General features: G+C 50.7%; 1 protein-coding gene across 20 annotated transcripts in view; it reads left to right on the forward strand.

Annotated features, from left to right (window-relative positions):
• Positions 1-9,919: 9,919 nt before the first annotated feature.
• The window catches only part of Prrc2b (proline rich coiled-coil 2B), a 78,594-nt gene continuing 70,062 nt past the window's right edge, over positions 9,920-18,451 (forward strand). For 17 of the 20 annotated variants that reach the window (XR_011704180.1, XM_071601063.1, XM_071601075.1 and 14 more), the window contains exon 1: positions 9,921-10,145. The gene's annotated coding sequence lies outside the window, so the exon portion shown is untranslated. Of the gene's footprint in view, positions 10,146-10,589; positions 10,734-18,451 lie in introns of those variants that run through there. The other 3 variants (XM_071601065.1, XM_071601066.1, XM_071601081.1) reach the window with 2 other exon arrangements.

Below are 18,451 nucleotides of genomic sequence, written 5' to 3' on the forward strand. Positions count from 1 at the left end.
GTCACTATGGTTTCAGTTTCAACACTGCAACTAAGAAACTAAAACTTCTCATGTTTTGGTGCCATATCAAAAAATATCCATAATTATCTGAAGAGGCTATTTGCATCAGCCTCCCTTTTTCAACAGCCTATTTGTGTGAGGCTGTATTTTATTTTTTTTTGGGGGGGGGGTGGTACTAGGGATTGAACTGAGGCACTCAGCCACTGAGCCACATCCCCAACCTATTTTGTATTTTATTTAGAGACAGGGTCTCACTGAGTTGCTTAGCACCTGGAAGTCGCTGAGGCTGGCTTTGAATCAGCAATCCTCCTGTTTCAGCCTCCTGAGCTGCTGGGTGCACCACTGCACCCAGTTTGAGGCTGTATTTTTAAAAATACTTCAAACACGACAACATCTTATAACAAACTGAATTCAGAAGTAGTCAGGAGTGCTGCAGTCCGGCTGCAGCAAAATAACCGGGGGGTGGGGGTGGGTGGGTGGGGGTGACGAATGACTTGTGTAGATCAATACAGCAGGAGTAGAATCCGTACAGGAGAACCCAGCTGTTTTGTACTAAGCTAGACATTCAAGAGATTTACAAAAAGTTACAGTGATGACAATTTTCTCAGATAAGAAAAAAGATGATTTGGAGCCAGGTGCAGTGGTACACGTTTATAATCCCAGTGAGATGGGAGGCTGAAGCAGGAGGATTGCAAGTTCAAGGCCTGGCAAATTTCAACATCACAACTTGAGCCCTGCCTATGTAACTTAGCAAGAATCTGTCTCAAAATAAAAAGTAAAAATGGCTGGTCACGACAAGCAGTGATACAGGATTGTTTCATCAACCCGGAAGGAAACACCACACCAATTAGGCAGCCAGTCTCTATCTCCAATCCACCCAATCCCTGGCAACCACTAATCTGCTTTCTGTCTCTATGGATTTGTCTGCTCTGGATATTTCACATAAATAGAATAATACACTAAGTGGCTTTCTGTGTCTGGCTTTTCCCCTGTAGCACCACGTTTTCAAGGTTCATCCATGTCATAGCATGGATCAGCGCTCTGTTCCTCTTAATAGCTGAGTAATATTTCAGGATGGATGGACCACAGTTGTTGATCCATTCATCAGTTGATATACATGTGCATTATTTTAGCTTTCTATTGAGAATAATGCTGCTATGGACATTCCTTGGCAAGTGTTTGAACATCTGCCTTTAATTCTTTTGGAGCATATATCTAGGAGGGGGACTGCTGGATCATATGATAATTCTGTTTAACTTTTTTCTTGGCGGGGGGGTTACCAAGGATTGAACTCAGGGGCACTCATCCACTAAGCCACATCCCCAGCCCTATTTTTGTATTTTATTTAGAGACAGGGTCTCACTGAGTTGCTTAGGGCCTCACTTTTGCTGAGGCTGGCTTTGAACTCATGATCCTCCTGCTTCAGCCTCCTGAGTCACTAGGATTACAGGCATGTGCCACCACACCCGGCCTGTTTAACTCTTTGTAAAACTGTTTTCCACAACAGCTGCACCATTCTATACCCCCAGTGATGATGTATGAGTTTTCCAATATCACCATATTCTTGGCAATACTTGTTAATTGTCATTTTTTAAATTACAGCCATCCTAGTGGCTATAAAGTGTATCTCATTGTGAGTTTTTTGTTTGTTTGTTTGTTTTCAGTACTGGGGATTGAACCAAGATACTTATCCACTGAGCTATATTCTCAGCCTTTTTTTTTTTTTCCCCCAGACAGGATCTCACTCAGTAACTTAGGACCTTACTAAATTGCCGAGGCTGGTCTGGAACTTGCAATCCTCCTGACCCAACCTCCCAAGTCACTGGAATTGCAGGAGTGTGCCACTGCACCTGACTCTCCTTGTGGTTTTGATTTGCATTTCTCTGATCATCAATGATTTTGAGCATCTTTTGATGAGCTTATCAGCCATTTGCATATCTACTTTGCAGAGATGTCTATTCAAGAACATTGCCCATTTTTCCATAAGGGTTTCTCTTTTGTTGAGTTCTTTATATATTCTGGATCCTAAATCCTTACCAAATATATAGTTGACAGATATCTTCTCCCATTTTGTGTGTTGTCATCTCAATTTCTTGATATCAAGTTAGGTTTTGAGACCCATCATTTCTCTAGGGCTTATACTTCTGGGATACTGGCAACAGAGGGCAAGACCTGCGGCTAGGTACTCCTGCGTCCTAGCTGCGTCCTACCAGCCGCACCTCACATGTGGGGTTTCCTGGGCTCTGTGTTGGGCAAGACTCCAACATGACTCAGGGAGCAGGAAGACCATGATTTGAAAATTCTGCCATGGGCTCCAAAAGGGAGTAAGAGGACCTTCCTGGTACCTGGGAGCCTCCTAGAGGGCTGCGGCCTTTCATCTCCCTTCCTTCCCCAAGCCCAGCCCCTCCGTGGCTCCTCACTGCTCTTTCTCAGCCCAGTTCCCATGGTTTAGGTCTGACTCTTCTGTTTCCCAGTCCTGCCCTTCCTCCCTTCTCCCTGTACCCCTCTGTCTGGTGGGACATGGTGGGCAAAGAACTAGGTGTGGGCCCAGGCTCCCTGCTTTGGGCCCCCTGTGTCATGGAGCCCCTCCGAGGAGTCTTTGCTGACAGCCTGGGCCTGCCAGTTGCTAAGACTCCAGTGCAGCCATCCTGGGCGAGAGCTCCGGCCGGCCGCGCAGGCTCCGGTTGCAGTTCAGACCTACTGTGTATTTTTAGCTCCCAGCTCCCTCCCACTGGAATGCACATTCCCTAGGTTGGGGCCACATTTCCAGCAGCCACCAGCCAGTGGCAGTCCCTGCCCAGGACCCAGAGCCTCCTCTCCAGGCCTGTGTTCCTGCTGTCCCCCTATCTGGATCTTTTCCCCAGTCTCCTCTGATTAACTCTGCTTTTCTTTCAAGGCCTGAAGTCAAAGACACCTGCCCAGGGAGTGTCCCTCAGTCCCCCTGGCTGGAATTCATTCCTGTCTGGACTGTTATCCTTCCCCGCCTTGAGTTAAGATGATTCCACTTTCTGGATTGAAAACTGGGCCTGGCACTGGCCATGGTACAACTGCACTGTGGAGAGCAGGTGCACAGAGTAAGAGAGCCGCCCGCCTAGGACTTCCAGGGCACAGGATGACCGCAGGCCTGGGTCTCACTGCCAGTGGGCCATGAGCACATCACCCTGTCCTCCCGCAATCCCAGAGGGGGCTGCCGGTGACAGCCAGCGCGAGTCACGGGTGGATAGAGGGGCTGTCTGGTTTACAGTCTGAATGGTTGTTTCTAATGCCCCTTAACAGGGGCGTTTCTTGGGCAGGGGTCTTGTAGGGCTCATCTTGCCATCTCTCAGCACTCCCGTGGGCTTCGCCGTCACAGAGCTCAGAAGACATCCCCGCAGTGGGGTGGAATCTCTTCAGCAGGCAGAAGGGGCGAAGGCTGTGAGGAGGCACCAGGTGGGGGAGGCCAGGCGTCCTGAGAATGTGGAGGGTCATCTACAAAGAACGTCCACCCAATTGCCCCTCTGCTCCAGAGGCTGCTCCTTTTATCGGGAGGTATGTGGTGGGATGGGGTGTTGCCTTCCCCTTTCCTGGAGTCTGAGCCCAGGGTGACCCACTCTGACCAGCGCAATGCAGAGGAGACTCACTGGTGCATGAGGCTTCGGCTGCCACCGTCATTCCTAGACCCAGCTGACATGCTATAAGGCAGCCCAGACTAGTTTCCTGGAAGCAGAGGTCACATGGAGAATCCTAGAGAGTGAGGGTTCTAGAAGAGGTTGACTGCAGCTGTGTGAGTGACCCCAAGCAACACCCAGGGGTCAGCAGACCTGCCCCCATCATGAGAAATAGCAAAGGGTCATGGTGTAAAGCCACCACCTCCAGGGCTGTTTGTTATGTAGCAGTTGATGACTGATGGGAAACTCCAATGTATCTCAGAAGGACGGAGGACCTCCCTGTGGGGATGGCGGGTAGGTGCCAGCCCTGCCAACAGCCAGTGCACACCATCTCATTCCATTCTCTCAGTACAGCTCCTCCTCGATCCTCAGAGGCTCAGAGAACTACAGTCACCTGTCTAAAGACACACAGAAGATGAGGACAGAGGCAGAATTCAGTGCGGGGCCTTTTGACTTGGAATCCTGAGTTCTTAACCATGGTTCCATGCTGGGGACAAGGCCTGGGCAGAGACCAGGACCTGTTCTGGGTGGAGCCTGGCAGGCCCTGTGGGGCCTAAAGTGAGCTGGCTGGGACCCTGTTCTTTGTAGAGTCAGCAAACGGTACACATGACTGTGCTCAGCACTCCTGCTTCACAGCTGCCCAGAGGCTTGGCCCTGGTGCCGAATAGGGTCTGTGCAGAGGCTGCTGGGCTGCCCTGGGTCGTGTGCCCTGCAGCACCTTCAAGGTTGGCTTGTCTTCGTGCTCTCAGTGCCATGTGGTTCTCTGCTTCTCCCCCCATAGTGGGATTTACCAGAACTTTCCGGGGCCTAGATGTCTGGAAAGACCCTCCCTACCACACGAGTCCAGCACAGCCTGCGGGTGGTGGATAAAGACCCCCAGCCTTGGTTTACTGAGCTGTAAAACAGCAATAACAGAGCCGTGGTGGGGCCTGCTGTGGGCAGGAGTCCTCAGTGGCCACATTCTCTCTCCCTTCTCTTCTAGTTCTGTCACCACCTCCCTGTGCAGACTTGATGGAGTCACCTGGAAGTGACTCTGGAGAGGGAGAGCCTCCGCAGGGCCTCCCGCCCCCAGGCGGCAGAGCGCCTAGCAGAGCCTCTGGCTTTCCTGAGGCCGGCTCCCTCCTGGCATGGGCTTGCCCTCTCCCCCATCACTTTTTACCCCTGGCATCCAGTGGTGTCTTACTCAACACCTTCTGAGGTTGTATGCTGGGTGCTGGGAAACTTAAGAACACGAACCACTCAGTCATGGTTTGGATGAAAGAAGTGGCCACCATCGGCAAGGCTGGGACTGCACAGAGGGGAGCTGGCCTGTGGCTGCAAAGTCTGTCCTGGGTGGTCAGGGAGGCTTCCTGGGGAGGCTCCAGGAGCTGAGGGGCCAAGTGGGGAGAGGAGGAGGAGGGTGGAGAAGGGAGGGTCCGCCTGTGTCCAGGGCTGCTGGAAGAGGGAGAGAGCAGAGGGAAGAGGGGAAAAGAGGACACAGGGGAGCTAACCCTGGCCCGGGACAGGCCTTCCACATCCCACATGGAGCCCAGAAGGAAACCATGTCTAGCTATAATGTGGTTTTAAAAAGGAAATCATGGGTCCTGGGCGTGTGGCTCAGTGGTGGAGAAGGCTCAAGGGCCTGTGCTCCGCCCCCAACACTGATCATGCGTAAAAGGACATTTATAAACATCATAAAAATACAAAAATGTTACATTATTGTTAAATGTGACAAAAGACAGTGATCACACTTTGATATGTCACCAGCTCGTACGGGACCACCACAGGATATGTTGTCCCCCCAGGGACCCAAGCATCACTAAGTAGTGACAACTGCATTTAAAAGGAAAAACAAAACATTTGCCGTTGGTGTATGCCCACTGCCCCAGCGTTGTCCTCCTTGGTCCAATCCTTCCCTCCTGTTTTTCAATAGTCCAGCTCTGGCTATTGAGATGTCCTTTCCAGTAACTTTTTTTTTTTTTTTGGAATGAGGGATTGAACCCAGGGACACTTAACCACTGAGCCACGTCCCTAGCCCTTTTTAATATTTTATTTAGAGACAGGGCCTCGCTAAGTTTCTGAGGATGGCTTTGAACTCATGATCCTCTTACCTCAGCCTTCTGAGTCACTGGGATACAGGTGTGTGCCACTGCACCTGGCTCCAGTAACTTTGGTGACATAAAAACATCTGCTTGAATGACCCCTCCCTCCATGGCAGGCAGTTCTGGGGCCGAGTGACTCCAGCAGCTTGGCTCAGCCCTCTCTCTCCGCTCTCTCCATCCTCCTTCCTACCTCTGTCCCCTGCGGGTCCTGAGTTCAGAGTCTTGGGAAATCCCAGGTGTCAGTCCTTGGTGACAGGCTCAGAGCATAGACACCAGTCCCCATATCCTCCCAAGCATGCCAGCCTTGCTCCCCCTTAGAAAGGTTCACACTTGAGACTGGCACTGCTGGGTTCCAATCCTGGCTCTATCAGCCAAGTGATTAGGGACTTTTCCATAGTTCCCTGAAAGTCTCACTTCAATTTCCTTATCTCTAAAACAGGATGGAAACCAAGATGGCCTTACAGTGGACTGGAGTGTCATCCCATTGAGGCTGACACAGGAGGATACAAGTTCAAAGCCAGCACTAGCCTCAGCAACTTAGCAGGACACTGTCTCAACATTTAAAAAAGGACTGGAAATGTGGCTAGGTGGTAAAGTCCATCTGGGTTCAATCCCTGGTACCAAACAACAACAAAGTTTTCAGAATGGTCTTACGAACATGGAGTGAGCTAGCCCTAGCAGCATGTGTAGCCCTGGAAACTGTAGCTGCATTTATTATTGCTGCCACTGTCACTACAGAAGGGAAACACACACACACACACACACACACACACACACACACAGAAAGAGTTTCCTGAGCCTGGGATGCAGTTTGGATGTAGCAGGACCTGGCGTTTTACCCTGCAGTGGAATGCCCAATGCTGATTGAGTCCTGGAACCCAGCAACCCACTGCCCCAAAGGGCACTGCCCACCCTCCAGATGCGGCAGATGACAGAGAGCTTGATTCCCTCTGCCAACCTTAACATTTCCTTGTCTGTCCCAGAACACTCAAGTTTCTACAAAATTTTTATATTTTTATGTCCTCTTTTGTGAGTTAAAAAAGGTATATATATATATATATATATATATATATATATATATGTGTGTGTGTGTGTGTGTGTGTGTGTGTGTGTGTGTGTATCTTTTTTTTTTTCCCAATGCTGGGGATGGAACCCAGGGCTTTGCACATACTGGGAGAGTACTCTACCCCTGAGCCACATACTCAGATCCCTTGTTGTTTTTTATTGGGGATGGAGACACCCAGGGGCACTTTACCACTGAGCTACATCCCCAACCTATTTTAAATCTAATTTAAACATTTTTGGGGAGACAGGGTCTTGCTAAGTTGCTGAGGCTAGTGTTGAGCTTGTGATCCTACTGCCTCAAACTTTGGAGGCTGGGAATACAGGCCTACACCACCTTGCCTGGATTTCCCTGGATTCATTTTTTTTTTTTTAATATTTACTTTTTAGTTGTAGTTGGACCTAATATCTTTATTTTTTGTGTTTATTTTTATGTGGTGCTGAGGATCGAACCCAGGGCCTCGCATATGCTAAGCTCAGCTGCATCCTGGATCCTCATCCAGCATCCCCTGCATTCCAGCCAGTGGAGTCAAGGAACAACTGCTTATTCTTCATCCAACAAACCAACCACTATTTATTGAGACTGACTATTTTTCAGGCATAATGCTTGGAGGTAGGATAGTCCAGGGAATCTAATAGACAATGGCCTGTACTCCTGAGACCCTGACCAGCATCTCAGTTGGGATAGACCTAAGGTCTGAGGGTCATCCTGCTTCTCCTGGTACCATGGTCCCCTCCACTGTGAGGAACAGTAGAAAAGATACTGATCTTTTGCAGTAAGCACTGGCCACATGTGGCTATTAAACACTTGAAATGTGGCCAGTCCTGAGATGTGCATTAAAGTGTAAACCACACATTGGATTCAGAGACTTCCCAGGATCCAAAAGACCAGAGGATCTTAAAATTATAAATATTTTAAGGCATTGGTTACATGTTGAAATGATGATATTTTTAATTTAGTGGGTTAAATAAAATATACAGGTGCTCCACAGTGGGAGAGGGGATTGGTTCCAGGACCCCCAAGGATACCAAAATCCAGGAATGCTCAAGTCCTGTATATAAAATATCATGGTATTTACATATAACCTATGCACATTCTCTCACATATATATATTTTAAGCAGGGGGTCTTGATATGTGACCCAGGTTGGACTTGAACTCCAGGGCTCCAAAGATCCTCCTGCCTCAGCCTTCCAAGTAACTGGGACTGCAGGCGACACCACCCCTGGCCCAGCTCTCTGGTATACTTTAAATCATCCCAGATTTGTATCACCTCATATAATGCAAATGCTGTGAAAATAGTCACTGTATTGTTTAGGGAATAATCACTAGGAAAAAGATAGTCATAAGTGTCAAACTATTTGTTTCTGAATGTTTTCTGCCGATGGTTGGTTGAATTCAGGATGTAGGGCTCCTCTCCTCCAGAAGCTCTCCAGGCTCTACGGCTGCTTTGTTCCTGCCTTGTGTTCTGCACGGCTCCATCATCAGCCCAGATGCCCTCAGCTCCGCAGTCACATCTCCCCCTCTGACTCTCCGGCCTCCCTCTTAAAAGGACCTCTGTGATTCCATTGGGCCACACAAATAATCCCTGATAATCTCCCCATCTCAAGATCCTTAATCATCCCGGAAAGTCCTGTTTGCCATGTCAGGTGACACATTCACAGGTTTCAGATTAAGATTTGGACATCTTTGAGGGAGGCATTATTCTGCCTGCTACAAAGTCTGCCTTTCTTCTTTGTTACATGCAATAGTGGTACTCCCTACAGAGTCTGCCTTGTGGTATGCCAGGAGGGCCAAATGGTTGACTCTATACTGAGAGTTTAGCATAGTAGTTGGCACACAATAAGTACTCAATAAAGGTCACAGCTGCTATTCAATCTCCTCCTATCATTTCTGTTGATGGTTGTAAGGATGGGGCAGATTTGATGGCCTTCCTGAAGATGGTTTTAAGAACAAGCTGCAAGATGAAAAATGAAGATGAGGGCTACATCCTCTCTATTGTGGAGATAGAAGTTAACAGCAAATTTTATTAAAGAGAGGGTAAAGTCAGGGTGTGGCAATGTGGGCCTGTAGTCCTAGCCACTGGGAGACTGAGGCAGGAGGGTCCCTTCAGTTCAGGAAGTTCAAGGCCAGCTTAGGACATACAATGAGACCCCATCTCTCTTGCTCTCTCTCTAACACACACACACACACACCACATGAAAGAAAAAAAAAAAGTACAACACTGAAAATGACCATAGACAAAATGTAGCAAAGTATAAAGAAGGTTGCAACATTACCCAGAATCCCACCACCCGCATGCTAGGCCTGGTCTCTGGAGATGGGCAAAATAAAGCAGTTAAATTTCTTCCTGGGCCTACCTGGGCAAGTTACCTAACTTCTCAGATCTTCCTTATCTTCTCACCTGTGAACTGGAACAATCACACGTGGCCTAGGCTGGGAGAATGAGACAAACCGCTTCACGCAGGGCATGGCCTGAAGCTGATGCAAAGTGTCAGGAAAAATGCCTGAAGAGGGGAGTGAGGTGATTTGGATGCCAGCGCCCAGAGGCCTTTTGTCTTTGCTTTTTGGGATTGTTCCTCCAATTGCTAAGGTGTCTGAATACAAAGCAAGAACCGTCCTCAGCACCCGAGGTAACCGAGGGGAGCGCTTCTCCTGGGCCTTTTGTTTCGCATTCACACAAACACACCACGTTGCGCTCAAGAGGGATGGTTTACGGTCTCCCATGGCAGACAAAGGGGAGAAAGTATCCACAGTGAGCAACAACCTTGCTGGGGAACTGAACAATGTATCGCTTGGGCTTCCTCTCCGCGCACTCATCACACCCTGCACGTTCCGACACCATGCGGGCTCGCGCTCCGCCGGGAGGCGCCGCAGTTCCAGGGGGCGGGGACCCGGCGCTCCGGCTCCCCCAGGCCCGGGCGCGGCCCCGCCGCCAGCCCCCTTCCGGGACGCGCCGCCGCCCCCGCCGTCCTTCGCGCTCTCGCCCACCCCCGCGCGGGCCGCCCCCGGCCCCCGGCCCGCCCCTCGCGGCGCCCGCGCGCCCCGCCCCCGCGCCCCGCCCGGACCCCCGCCCGGCCCGCGGGCGGCGCGGGCGGCGCGGCAGGGGGCGCTGCGCGGGCCGCGGCGGCGGGGGGCGGGGAGGCGAGCGCGGGCGGAGGCGGCGGCGAGACACAGCCGAGCTCCAGCGAGCGAGCGCGGAGGGAGGGAGGAGGCCGCGCGCGCCGGAGGCGGAGGCAGCGAGCAGCAGCAGGACGAGCACGGCGCCGCCGCCGCGCAATCCGCCGCCATCCCGCCGCCCCGCGCCCGCCGCCCGCCGCCCTCGCCGCCCCGACGCGCCCGCGGAAGCAGACCAGGTGGGCCGGGCGGCGCGGCGGGGGCGCGGGGCGGCGGCGGCCGCTTTGTCTCCGCGGCCGCCGACCTTTGTCCGCGGGCGCGCGGGCCGGGCGGGCTGCGGCGGGCGCGGGTCCGGCCTGCGCGGGCGGCGGCCTCGCCATTGTTGTGCGCCGCGGCCTGGGCGCGCGGCCGGGCCGGGCGGGGTCGGCGCGGGGCGGCGGCGGCCGGCGCGCCCCTCCCCCCGCGGCCGGCGGCGGGCCCGCCTCCCGGGGCCGACCCCGGGGACCCCGGGGCGCTGGCCGCGGCCGGCGCGGGAGGCTCGGGCCGGGCTGGTGGTCTGCGGCGGCCGGGCCGCGCGGGGAGGGCCGGGCCAGGCCGCCCGCCGGCGTCGCGAGTGCGCGGACGGGGTTATTTCCCAAACACCCAGTGCCCTTCTGCTAAAAATGTTTAATAATAAACAGGATGTCGCTCCTCGGGGCCTGCCAGATGGCTGGGCTTTTTTTTCCCCTCCTTTCCTTTTTTCCCTCTCCTCCCTCCTAAGTAAGAAGCACAGCCCCGTTGAAATTGTGGGCCTCCCAGGATCGGATTTGCCTACGTAAAATTGGAAGGTGGTGTTTTCTTTCTTTTTCTTCTTTTTTTTAAATACCGGGGGAGGTCGGAGCCCACCTAGGTAAGAAGTGGTGTTTTTCAAGGCACTGGTGAGCTCGGAGGAAGTGGCAGGAGGGGGCTCCTCGGGAGTGTGTCATTTGCTAAATGGCTGCCTGGGAGAAACCTTTAAAAACCTTTGGGATGCCGGATGGGTAAACTTTCTCTACGATTTTTCTTTTCTTTAAGGGTTAGCATGCATTTTTGGTTTGGATTTCTACATTATCATCCGACTGGGTTTTGGAATCATCTCTCTGGAGTCTTTGCATGTTTTTTTCCGAATCAATATCTGTGAACAGCGCTCCGGTTAGGTGGAACTGGAGGGCCCAGAATTTGGGATGCATCTCTAAATCCTGTGATCGATCTGGGGTTCTCTTGAGTCTTCATTGGCATAAACAGGAACACAGCACTCCCCACCTCTTAGAATTGAGATGTTGGTGTAGGGTCTGGCATGCAGTCGGTGCTCAATGATTGTTCCTCCTGTAGCTTTTTGCATAACCTCTGTCCAGTCCTAGGAAAGAGGGGTGGCTACTTGTGGTGCCACCCATAGAACTGAGCTGTGCCGGAGCATGCCACAGGTGCTGGCCTGAGGCTTGGACAGGGGAGAAGGAATTCAAGAGGCAAGACAATATTGGTCACTAAGTGCTGGGCCCCAGGGGGACAAGGATGGGAAAGGAACATTTGGAGCCTTCAAGATCTTAGTGGACCTACAGTGTGTGGGAATAGGTCCCTGTCCATGGACCTGGGGTGCCTTCCCTGGATGAGTCACGTCCTACAGCTGGGTTTCAGGCAGAGTGGGACAGTGCTGAGATCCTTAGGCCAACAGACGGGAGCCTAGGGAGTCCTTCCTTTGGAGGGTAACTGCTTTCCTTTGGAATTGGCAAATAATCACTTGGGGAGCCTCAGCTTGTTCAGGCAAGTGCGTCCCTTGGAGCCTGTGGAGCTGCTTCATGGTTCTCATTGGGTTACCTCCCACAGGTCTCTGAGGCTTGGCTCCTGTGTCTGTAAAATGGGAATAATTATGCCTGCCTTGGGCATCTTGTGGGGGCTCGTGGGAGCCTCATGCAAGATTTGCAGCAAAGTGTTTCCATCCATAGGAAGGTGATGAAAATGTAAGTTGTTTTTCTTGGTTACTTGTTTTTCTGGTTCTTTTCTTACAATTCCTGAGCCTTTTCTTGTGTTCTCCTGGTGTATGGAACTGTGACCTCCCTGCCTCCTATCCTATGGCCAACAATGTTTGATATCTGATGATCATCCGACTGCTTGGGAGCCCCAGAATGGCTGAGAAGAGCTAGGAAGCTCAGGCACGTCTGGATTCTGCTGTTTATTGCAGACCATGGAAGGCCACAAGTGCTCACTGGAGACTGAGGCCAGTCTCAGCCACAAGTGAGGGTAGAGACTGAAGTTGTCTCTTTCTTTCTCTCTTTCTCTGTCTCTTTCTGTACTGGGGATTGAACTCGGGCACTCATCCACTGAGCCATATCCCCAGCCCTATTTTGTATTTTATTTAGAGACAGGGTCTCACTGAGTTGTTTAGCGCCTCGCTTTTGCCAAGGCTGGCTTTGAACTCGTGATCCTCCTGCCTTGGCTTCCTGAGCCCCTGGGATTCCAGACGTGCACTACTGCACCTGGTGAATCTGAGCTTGTCTCTAGACCAAGCCTATTCACCTAGTGGCTTGTGTAGGTCGTGGTTGTGCGGTCTGCTGGGGAATTTGCCTATGTTCCTTTGGCATTTCCACAACCATCTTGGTGGTTTTTGTAAACTGCTGTGGGACAGATGTCTCAGCAGGGTCATGTTTTCCTTTCATTTTTCCTCTGCCTCCTGGTCCATCCTCTCTGCCCTACCCTGGTCTATTTGTTACTGGTGGGTTAGGAAAGAGGGCAGGTGGCTGCCCCTCCCACCATGATTTCCAGTGCCTCTGAATTTGTTACCACTGAGCTCCTTGATGCTGTTTGCGTGGTCCTGCTGGTGAGCCTGCCCTGTGCCTGTCCAGTCTCCCCTGGGCCCAAGTGGGGAGGAAGAAAGCCTGGGTAGGAAGGGCCTGGGGGGCCTTGGGAGAGTGGAATTTCAGGAATGGCAGGTCAGGACGGTTCCTGCAGGGTCTGGCTGCCTTGGGCTTTGCTCAGGGAATTTCATTGTACCATTTGGTTGGCTTTTCTATCATCCTCCACCCTCTTTTGAATTTCAGTTCTCATTATTCCTGAAGGATTATTTTATTGTACTTTCAAGTTTTCTTTTTGCCTTGCACAAAGTACTGACTCATGTTGCTGATGGCTGTATGCTGGTTATGTCTCATTATTCTACCATTTAAGATTGATCATTTTTGTGTTGGTTTCTATTTCAAACCAGAATAGGTTAGGAGGACCGCTGCCTCTATTTCTAAATTCAATAATGAGGCTTCTCTACTGTCAGAGGTGCACATCTTGTTCCAGGAGGGCAGGTGTTAATAGGGCCTCTCTCTACTAGATCTTAAAACAGTGCATTTCCCCTCCAAAAAATACTGTTGCCAGCAGACATCTGTTGGGCTTTGTGCTCTGAGCCTCTTGTTTTTGGTTTTTAAATACATTTTGTGTAGAAGTGCAGGGCCAGCTAGACCATCTTTTCAACTCATAGCTCGATTTCTTTTTAAGACACTGGGGCTTGGGCAGCCTCAGAGGCCCTGGGTCTGTCTTTTGGATAAAGGTGGCTGCCTTTGGTGCATAAGGTGGGGGAGATGGAAGTGGGGCGCTCTCTGGTGAAGCAAAGTTGCTGGGGACCAGCTCCAGGTTTAAAAGGCACCCTTTAGATGGGGCCTCCTCCCTGGGTGAACACAGCCCTGGGCTTGCCGGTGATCCACTGTTTACATCGGTGGGTGGTGTGTGGGGAATCTCAGCAGTGGGAGGGAGGTTTGCCTCAGTGGCTTGGGCCAGACGCCTTGGCTGAGCTTTGTTCTCAGCTGTACTTGTTGATTTTTTGAAAAACGCTTCGCCAGAGCCCAGCCTCCAGGACGCTGCAGCCACACTGCTGTTGGGAGCCTTCCATGCAGCAGGAGGTGCCTGCATCTCTGGTTGCTTGGCCACCTGTCCACTCTGACATTATTGCTTCCCTCCTTTCCTGCCTCTGCAGCCAGTTCTGAAGCTCCAGCCTGTCTCCTTTCCACACCACCAGCTTTTCTCCTCTGTGTGGCACAGGCAGTGTCAATTGCACTTTTAATTCCCTTGTCCTGCAACTAATACTCCTTGAGCACCTGTTATTTGCCAGCCATTGTACAAGGCCCTTTAAGCATGTTTTCACCATTGGTAAAAGTAATGTGTCCTCTGGGAAAATAAAAAAGAAAGATGCTTTAAGAATGTGAAAATCAAGTAAAAATCACTTGGAGCCTCACCATCCACAGATAGCTGCAGTCAAGGCTCTGGTGTTTGTTTCCTCTGATGATGCGCCTGTATTTTCAGAACTGGAACAATTCTATAAATGCAGTATACACGGTTGATAGCTAGCTTTTTGTTCTTAATGTTAGAGTGTATTTCCCTGTTATTAAGAGCATGATGGTTTTGTAACTGCACAGTTGCTGTCTTATGGATGTGCCAAGGTTGATTCAACCCTTTGTGGGTGGGTGTTCAGGTTGCTGTTTTGGTTTCTCCCTCATATGAGCCTGACTTTGGTGAGCATCCCACTCCATCCCCCATGCCCGTGTTGTTCCACTTGCTGGTTGTCTTGCCGAGTGGATCGCGGAGGTCAGAGGGTCTGTGGGCTCTCTTCTGCACAGGGTTAGTTTTCTCCTTCATGAGCCAGTGGGTCCTGGCGAAGTCTTTGAATGCGTGGCGCTCTGGGTCTTGCTCCATTTCTTGGTTCGAATCTGGACAGTGTCTTATGTACTCATGTTCTGGGGACGTAGAGTCGGGAGGTTCTATAGGCTTTCCTCAGGAGCTCCTGGTCCAGTGGGTGGGGGGAAGCTCCTCCTTGAAGAGACTTTGGGGAACCCTCAGCCTAGCTGCCATTACTCTCTGTTTTTTTTTTCTTTTTTCCTTCCTTTTTTTTTTGCTGGTACTGGGTATTGAACCCATGGACTCTCTACCACTAAGGTACTTACAGCTCCAGCCCTTTTTATTGTTTATTTTGAGACAGGTCCTCACTAAATTGCTGAGGTGGGCCTCCAACTTGTAATCCTCCTACTTCAGCCTCCCGAGTTGCTGGGATTACAGACATGCACCACTGCGCCGGGCTCTGCTTTTCTTTATAACACCTTTCACGACTTATAAATGCAGTTTTTAAGTTGTGGTTAAGTTTACATAACATAAACTTTACCGTTTGCAAGTGTGCAGTTCGTGGCACGAAGCACACTCACTGTTGCCACCACCAGCCATCTCCTGGTGTTATTGTCATCCCAGACTGGAAATCTGCACCCATTAGGCACTAATCTTTGTCCCCCAGTCCCTGGCAGCCACCACTCTGCTTCCTGTTCCTGCGGGTGGACTGCTACCGATGCCCGTGCGAGTGGGCCACCTAGTACTTGTCATTTGTGTCTGGCTTATTTCATTTAGCATGTTTGTAAGGCTCCTCTGTGTTGTAGCGTGTTTCTTGATTTCCTTCATCTCTTTAGGCTGAATAATATTCCACCACACGTATGATGCCACACTTGTTTATCCATCCATATATCTTTGGATGACGATTTGGAACAGTGGTGTTTTATTTATGGCCTGGTCCCCAACCCTGGGGAGTGAACGCACCAGGGCCTGGGGTCCTGCTGCTTCCCACCTCACTTCCCACCTCATCCTGCCTGGGTCACTGTGCGCAGATGAGCCCTCCAGGACCAAGCCCCGCTCACCTGGGGAGGGCATTCTGGGATATCTAGCAGGCGTGAGAGAAGCACCTTTTGAAAGTAGTGTGCCGAGACCTGGAAGATGAAAATGTGTACAGGAGTTGAAATCAGAAGCTCTGGGCCCCCGAAGAGAGCTTGTGGGTCAGCCACCTTTCCAGGTGACCAGGCCTTTTGTGGATGTTATGCAAGGACTGGTAAGGCCTGGGCCAGAGAGCCCAGTGTGCTTCAGGCTCGTCCCTTTGTACAGAGTGATGAGATGGACTGCAGGACCCAGTGGAAAAGGGGTCATCTCCAGCCCCTTTCCCTGGTTCCTTTGTGTCTCCAGAGCTTTTTTTGGCAGGTGTTGTTTACATACAGTCCCAGCTTAAAGAACAGCTCTGTTCCTGGCAGGACGGAAAACACAGGCCTGTCTGGGAGGGGCCGCACTCCTGCCCGGCTGACCTGTCGGGCTGAAGGGCTCAGTGTTCTGAAGGGCTCAGTGTTCGGAGACTGCTGGGGAGAACAGAACCTTGTCTCGATATAGACTGTTTTTTTTTTCCTTGGTAAAAAAACAAATTACAAAAATATATAGATTCTTTTACTTAAGAAGAAGAAGGCGGGCTGGGGCGCAGCTGAGTTTTAGAGCACTTGCCTACCATCCTCAGCACCACACACCGAGAGAGAGGGACACGCAAGTGTAGGCAGAGAAGGGAGAGCTCGTCCTTGGTCTCCCAGGCAGCAGCCACTGTTTACAGCTGTGTTTATCCCTCTAGACTTTGGTACACATGCAAATATGGGCTCCAGGAAGGTTTTGTAAAAGACAAAAATGGGGCTGTTACTATTCTTATATGGCAACTTGCATTTTCAAACATCAGCATGAACATTTTCTACATGAATGTAAACAGATCTACCGTACCGCTAATGTTTTAAAAATAATGTTTATTAGGTTTAAAAAAATGTACAAGTGTAAAAAAAAGAAGAAAACAAAACTAGCTAGCTCATAATCCCATGGCCCAAGTAACTTAAAAAAAAAAAGAGAGGAAAAAGTAGTAGTAGTCATAGTAGTAGTAGTTAGAAGTTTGAGGTATAAAGGTTCTTCCTCAGTCCTTCTAAAAGAAGGGACATTGAAAAGTTTCTTGTGATTCCTTTCGGGGGTGAGGGAACCTAAGACATAGTACAGTGGCACACACCTGCCATCCTAGCTGCTCAGGAGGCTGAGGCAAGAGGATGGCAAGTTCAAGGCCAGCCTAGGCAACTTGGCAAGACCCTGTCTCAAAATAAAAAGGGCTGGGGATGTGGCTCAGTGGTGGAGTGCCCTGGGTTCAATCCCCAGAACCGACAAACATCACAAAGTCGTGATCAGGGTGTGCATGTTTGTGTTCTGGAAGCTGCTGCCCTTTCACTTGATGTGACACCCTGTTCTGTTCTGTGACAGCATATGTAGATGGATGACGTCATCTGTTCTAGCCACTGCAGTTGACTCTGGTAGATTAGATTCTACCTGCCTCCTGGTGGTGGGCATTTCGCCTACTTTAAATTTTGGGATGTTACAATTTTGGTAAAATTGTGTCAACTTTCTCTTCAAAAACATGCAGTTTGGGGGCTGGGGCTGTAACACAAGCACAGGCGAGGCACTGGGTAGAATCTTCAGCACCCCGTTTAAAAAAGTAGATAATGAATCGGTTATAAAAATATATTTTAAAAAACATAGTTTGTATAAAGTGGCCGGTGAGTGTGCTTCTGCAGTGTGACCTCTGGCACTTCAATAGCATTTTGATAAGAAATCTGCTAACTTCCTCAAAAAACTTTGAATCCATTTATACACCGTAGTGAGGTGGGTGAGGTGAGCATATTTTTCTAAGTGAATAGCCTTTCTGGGTCCTCTTGGGTGTGTAAGGTTTTACATTGTCATCCGTTTGGTCTGGTGCATCAGAAGTGGCTGCTCCAGTTGGGCACGGTGGTCCATGCCTGTAATCCCAGCAACTTGGGAAGCTGAGGCAGGGGGATGGCAAGTTTGAGGCGAGCCTCAGCATATTAGTGAAGCCCTGGCAACTTAGTGAGACCCTGTCTCAAATAAAAAGAAATGGCAGCTCTGGTTGCTGGAGTCTGCAGCATGGCTGTGGATGACCGTAGAAGAGCTGCTCTGGGCATCCTGAGGACTAGGAAATAGGAGGGGAGATGCAGGTGGCCAGGTCCATGCTTGGTTTGGGGTATCAGTTAAAATGAGGGTCTTGGCACAGATGTTGTCTTGCATCCTTTATACATGAGGGCCTGGTGAGTAAGAGTCAGAAATGGCCTTCTTTCGGAAGATGGGCTTCTTTGTCCATGGACGATCCCTGAGGCCCAGGTTTGGTGGTGTTTGGTGACAGTAGCTGTGCAGATTTGCTCAGTTCCCTGCTCAACCACTTGGCCTCTGAGCTCCGGCTTGCAGGGAGATTACACCTAGTGGATGAAGTGAACGGAACAGAACTCCCGGAAATAAATGCCTGGGTGGTATTCATCAGTGGAGGCTGGAGGTTTCAGGCCCTGACCAGGAGTGCCCCAGGACATCATTTGGAAGCATACTGCTCTGGTGCTGGAACCAAGGGGGAGTCCACTGGGAGAAAGGAAAGGCCATGCCTCTGTTTGCTCTCCCTCCTGATGGAGAGCAGCTTTTTTTGCAGGCACAGGGTGCACAAGGAGGCACCCTACCTTGGAAGGCCACTTTGGGGTCAGCCGCCTTCGGGTTCAGGTTTTACCTGAGAGACCTGGGGCCAGCTATTGAGTTTTTTGAATCTCTGTTCTCTTTGTTAGCAAAATGCAATGTAACACCTTCATAGAACTAGGGAGAGGGTCATGGCTCAGGTGTTTATAAGGCACCTGGCAGGAGGCAAGGTGCTCTCAGTAGACCGCGGCTATTAATG

This window comes from Marmota flaviventris, chromosome 13, assembly GCF_047511675.1.
Source record: "Marmota flaviventris isolate mMarFla1 chromosome 13, mMarFla1.hap1, whole genome shotgun sequence".
NCBI lineage: Eukaryota > Metazoa > Chordata > Mammalia > Rodentia > Sciuridae > Marmota > Marmota flaviventris.